Source organism: Nyctereutes procyonoides, unplaced genomic scaffold (genome assembly GCF_905146905.1).
Source record: "Nyctereutes procyonoides isolate TBG_1078 unplaced genomic scaffold, NYPRO_anot_genome, whole genome shotgun sequence".
NCBI lineage: Eukaryota > Metazoa > Chordata > Mammalia > Carnivora > Canidae > Nyctereutes > Nyctereutes procyonoides.
In genome coordinates, this window is record NW_026575030.1 from 15522468 (window position 1) to 15528620 (window position 6153).

The 6153-nt window shown below is 37.8% G+C and overlaps 1 pseudogene; it reads left to right on the top strand.

Annotated features, from left to right (window-relative positions):
• The first annotated feature begins 1015 nt into the window (after positions 1–1015).
• LOC129504009 (60S ribosomal protein L7a-like) lies at positions 1016–1964 on the top strand (annotated as a pseudogene).
• Positions 1965–6153: the final 4189 nt, after the last annotated feature.

A 6153-nucleotide genomic window follows, 5' to 3' on the forward strand; every position in this document is an offset into this window, starting at 1 on the left:
TAGAATATTTGGAGCATTCCAAATACTCCAAGGATATATGGAGCATTCTCCAGGATTGATCACATTAGGCCACAACACAAATCTCAATGAATTTAAGAAGATTGAAATCATATCAAGCATCTTTTCTAACCACAACTGTATGAAACTAGAAATCAGTTGCAAAAAAAAAAAGTCTGGAAAGCACTAAAAACCATGGAGGCTACAACATGCTACTAAATGATGAATGTGTCAACTAAGAAATCAAAGAGGAAACCAACAAATACATGGAGACAAATGAAAATAAAACCACAATGGTCCAATATCTTTGGGACACAGCAAAGATTCTGAGGGGGAAATTTATAGCATTACAGGTCTACCTCAAGAAACAAGAAAAATATAAAAAAAAAAGAAAAGAAACAAGAAAAATCTCAAATAAACACCTAAAGATGCTAGGAAAAGAAGAACAAAGCTCAGAGCTAGCAGAAGGAAGGGAACAATAAAGATCAGAGCAGAAATAATGAAATAAAAATTAAAAACACATTTGTATACATAATTTTATAAAATTTTATAATTTACAAATTATAATTAAAATTTTTATATACCTAATATATACTATAATTATAATTTTATAAAATTTTATAATTAAAAAATTAAAAACAACATACTTAATGGTGAATAACTGAAATCTTATTATCTAAGATCAGGAACAAGACACTTATTCAACATAGTACTGGCAGCCTTGGCTGCAGCAATCAGACCAAGATTAATAATAATAAATAAAACTCATCCATCCACATTGGTAAAGGAGTAAAACAGTCACTATTTGCAGATGATCTGAAACTATCTATAGAAAACCCTAAAAACTCCACCAAAAATCTATTAGAACTGATAAATGAATTCAGTAAAGTTACAGGACATGAAATTAATATGCAGAAATCTGTTCCATTTCTGTACACTAATAATGAGGTAGCAGAAAGAGAAATTAAGACAACAGTCCCATTTAAAATGACACCACTCTCTCCTTCAGCCATTAAAGATGCCAAAAGGAAAGAAGGCTAAGAAGGCGATCCTGGCTCCTACTGTTAAGAAGAAGCAGGAGGCTAAGAACGTGGTCAGTCTCCTGTTCGAGAAAAGACCCAAGAATTTTGGCATTGGACAAGACATTCAGCCCAAAAGGGACCTCAATTGCTTTGTCAAATGTCCCTGCTATGTCTGGCTGCAGCAGCAAAGGGCTATTTTCTACAAACATCTAAAAGTACCTCACCTAGATGTTGGACTGCCAAACAGCTACTCAAATGCTTAAGCTGGTCTACAAATACAGACAAGAGACAAAGCAAAAGAAGAAATAGAGATTGTTGGTTCAGGCTGAGAAGAAAGCTGCTGGCAAAGGGGATGTACTCGCTAAGAGGCTACCTGTCCTTCAAGGTAGAATTAATATTGTCATCATTGGGATGCCTGGGTGACTCAGCGATTGAGCCTCTGCCTTCGGCTCAAGGCATGATCCTGGTCCTGGGATTGAGTCCCATATCAGGCTCCCTGCGAGGAGCCTGCTTCTCCCTCTGCCTGTCTCTACCTCTCTCTGTGTGTCTCTCATGAATAAATAAATAAAATTGAAAAAAACATATTGTCATCACCTTGGTGGAAAACAAGAAAGCTCAGCTGGTAGTGTTTGCACATGATATGAATCCCATTAAGCTGGTTGTCTTCCTGCCTGCACTGTGTTATAAGAGGGGGGTTCCCTACTGCATTATCAAGGGGCCAGGCTGGGGTGTCTGGTCCACAAGAAGACCTTTAACACTGTTGTGTTCACAGAGGTTAACTTGGAAAACAAAGGAGCTCTGGCTAAGCTGGTAGAAACTATCAAGACCAATTACAATGGCAGATATAATGAGATCAACTGCCACCGGGGAAGCAATGTCCTAGGTCTAAAATCAGTAGCTCACATTGCCAAATTGGAAAAGGCAAAGGCCACCAAACCAGATTGAGTGTATGCTGTTGAATTTTCTGTACATATAAGTAATACAAAGTTCTCTTTAAAAAAATAAAAAATAAATAAAATTATACCACCCCCCAAGAATAAATTAAACCAAGGAGTTAAAAGATGTATACTCTGAAAATTATAAGATATTGGTGAAACTAAAGATGACCAGAACAAATAGAAAGGTATGTCATGGCCATGGATTAGAAGAATTAATATAGTTAAAATGTCCCTACTACCCAAAGCAATCTATAGATTAAATGCAATTCCTATCAATACAAATAGCATTTTTCACAGAACTAGAGCAAACAATTATAAAATTTGTATAGAGAGTATTATGCTAAGCAAAATAAGTCAATTAAAGAAAGACAAATATCATATGATTCAGTCATATGTGGAAATTAAGAAACAAAACAAATAGGAAGGGAAAACAGAGAGAGAGGCAAATAAAGAAGCAGATTTTTAACTATAAAGGACAAACTTATGGTTACCAAAGGGGAGGGGGTGGGGAGAATGGGTTATATAGATGATCAGGATTAAGGAGAGCACTTGTGATGAGCACCAAGTGTTGTATGGAAGTGAAGAATCACTATATTGTACACTTGAAACTGATATTACTCTGTATGAAACTAACTGGAATTGAAGTAAAAACTTTTTTTTTTCAGTAGGCTACACACCCAGCATGGAGCCCAATGTGGGGCTTGAACTCACTTTAACTCATGACCCTGAGATCAAGACCTAAGCTGAGATTGAGTCTGACACTTAACACACTGAGCCACCCAGGTGCCCTTTAAGTAAAAATTTTAAAAAATATTTTTTAAATTAAAAATTTGTATGGATCCACAAAAGACCTTGAATAGCTAAAGCAATCTTCAGAAAGTAGAACAAAGCTGGAGTTATCACAATCTCAGATTTCATGATATACTACAAAGCATTAGAATTGAAACAGTATGATACTAGCACAAAAATAGACACCATAGACCAAGAGTACAGGAGATCACCAAAATAGACCCATACTTATATGATCAATTAATCTACAACAAAGGAGGCAAGACATGGGGAAAAGACAGTCTTTTCAATAAATGCTGTTGGAGAAACTAGACACTTAATGCAAAAGAATAAACCTGGGGCACCTGGGTAGCTCAGTCAACTGAGCATTTGGCTCTTGATCTCAGCTCAGGTCTTGATCTCAGTGTCATGAGTTAAAGCCTCACACTGGGTTCTATACTGGACATGGAGTCTACTTAAAAATATTTTTTTATTTTTATTTTATTTTTATTTTTTAAGATTTTATTTATTTATTCATGAGAAAGAGAGAGAGAGAGAGAGAGAGAGAGAGAGGCCAGAGACACAGGCAGAGGGAAAAGCAAGCTCCAAGCAGGGAGCCTGACGTGGGACTTGATCCCGGGTCTCCAGGATCGCGCCCTGGGCCAAAGGCAGGCACCAAACTGCTGAGCTACCCAGGCATCCCAGAAAATAATTTTTTTAATTAAAGAAAAAAGAATGACCCTAGATCACTATCTTACACCATATACAAAATTTAATCATAGTGGATTAAAGACTTTAATATAAGACCTTAAACCACAAAACTCCTAGAAGAAAACATAGGTAATAAACCCCTTGGCATTGATCTTAGTGATGTTTTTTTCAATCTGACTGTAAAGGCAAAGGAAACAAAAGCAAAATTAAACAAATGAAACTACACTGAACTAAGAAGCTTCTGCACACTGAGGAAAACTATCAACGAAATGAAGAGGCAATCTACTGAATACGAGAAGATATATTCAAATCATACATTTGATAAATGGCTAATATCCAAAATACATAAAGAACTCAGATATCTCAATGCCAAAAAATGATCTGATTAAAAAATGGGTGGAGAATCTGAATAGAAATTTTTCAAGCCATACAGATATCCAACAGACATATGAAAAGGTGGGTGTTCAACATCACTAATTATTAGGGAAATAAAAATAAAAACCACAATGAGATGTATCACACCTGTCAGAATGGCTATCATCAAAAAGACAAGCAATAACAAGTGTTGGCAAGGATGTGGACAAAAAGGAACCCTGGTTTACTGTTGGTAGGAATGTAAACTGGTACAGCCACTATGGGAAACAGCATAATTTTCCTCCAAAATTTAAAACAGAATTACCATATAATCTAGGAATTCCACTACTGGGTATCTTACTGAATAAAATGAAAACACTAATTTAAAAAGGTATCTGCGCCCCTTTGTTCACTGCAGTGTTATTTACAACGGCCAAGATATGGAAACCTAAGTGTCCATGGATGAAGATGATATGGCAAATACACACAATAGAATACTACTCAGCCATAAAAAAGAATGAAGTCTTACTATGTGCAAGAACACAAATGGACCTAGAGGGTATTATTCTAAGTGAAATAAGTCAGAGAAAGACAAATACTACATGATTTATGTATAGGTAGGATCAAACAAACAAAACAAAATAAAACCCAGATTCATAAATATAGAAAACAGACTGCAAGAGGGGGAAGGGAATTTATGGAAGTATGAAGTGGACGAAGAGGATCAAGAATTGAAAACTTCCAGTTATAAAATAAATAAGTCATGAGAATATAATGTACAACATGAGAATATAGTCAATAATACTGTATTAACTTTGTATGGTGACAGATGGTAACTAGACTTTGGAGGTAATTCTGTAGTGTATGCAAATATCAAATCACTATGTTGTATACCTGAACACAATATAATGTGTCCATCCTATCTCAATAATAAAAAAAATAACTATACTGGGATGAAGTTTGACCTCAGTTGTAGTTAGAAACAGACCCTATCTGATTTATATAATGTCAAGACACTCTCACTTTTGGACTGAAAGCCTGACAGGTCGACTTTGTTCCAAAGATGCAGTAAGTTGTCCTGCCTTTTGGCAGTTTTAAACTCTGCTCATCAGTTTCCTACCCTAGGCTGCTTCCAAACTTGTCAGATATTTTATGAAAGAGATTGGCAGTTTGTTTGAGTTAAGCCCTTTTTCTGGATAGGACTTTGTTTCCCAGATATCTAAGACTAAGGGAGATTAGGTTCTATCATTTAAAAACACTTCAGTCTCCTGTGAAGCCTCCAGATGCATTAAATAAGCAAATTAATGGGGGGGGGACATAAAATAGCTGCCACATTTAAAAATGTTAAATAGGAGAGAGGGAAGATAGTGGTGGAGTACGAGGACTCCAGGCACACTTCACCCCTGAACACAACTAGAGAGCTGTCAAATCATCCTAAATATCCTAGGAATCAACCCAAAGACAGGCAGAACAAACTCCACAACTAAAGGGAGAGAAGAGAAGTGCCTGGCTGGTTAGTCAGGTAAGCATTTGCCTTAGGCTTAGGTCATGATCCCAGGGTGCTTGAATCGAGCCCCATATTGAGTGCACTGCTCAGCAGAAAGTCTGCTTCTCCCTTTCCCTCTGCCCCCTACTTCTTGTACCCCTTATGCTCTCTATGAAAGAAATAAAAGAAAGAAAAGAAAGAAGAAAGAAAGAAAAGAAGAAAGAAAGAAAGAAAAGAAAGAAAAGAAAGAAAGAAAGAGAAAGAAAGAAAGAAAGAAGAAAGAAAGAAAGAAAGAAAGAAAGAAAGAAAGAAAAGAAAGGAAGGAAGAAAGGAAGGAAGGAAGGAAGGAAAGAAGCCACATTGAAGAAGGTGCAGAGCAGCCTGGGTGGCTCAGTGGTTTAGCACCGCCTTCGGTCCAGTCCCACGGACCGATCCTTCGGATCAAGTCCCATGTCTGGCTCCCTGTATGGAGCCTGCTTCTCCCCCTGCCGGTGTCTCTGCCTCTCTCTCTCTCTGTCTCTCTCTCTCTCTCTCTGTCTCTCTCTCTCTCTCAAATAAAACAAAATCTTTTTTTTTTTTTTTTTAAAAAAAGGAAGTTGGGAAGTGCAGAGATCCAGTTTGGGAGAGAAACAGAGAGACCGACTAACACACAGAGGAGCACACAGAGAAAATTAATCCCTGTAGAAATTGGCTTGGAGGGCAGCCCCGGTGGTGCAGCGGTTTAGTGCAGCCTGCAGCCCGGGGTGTGATCCTGTAGACCTGGGATCGAGTCCCAGGTCGGACTCTCTGCGTGGAGCCTGCTTCTCCCTCTGCCTGTGTGGTCGGGCTCTCTGCGTGGAGCCTGCTTCTCCCTCTGCCTGTGTCTCTGCCTCTCTCT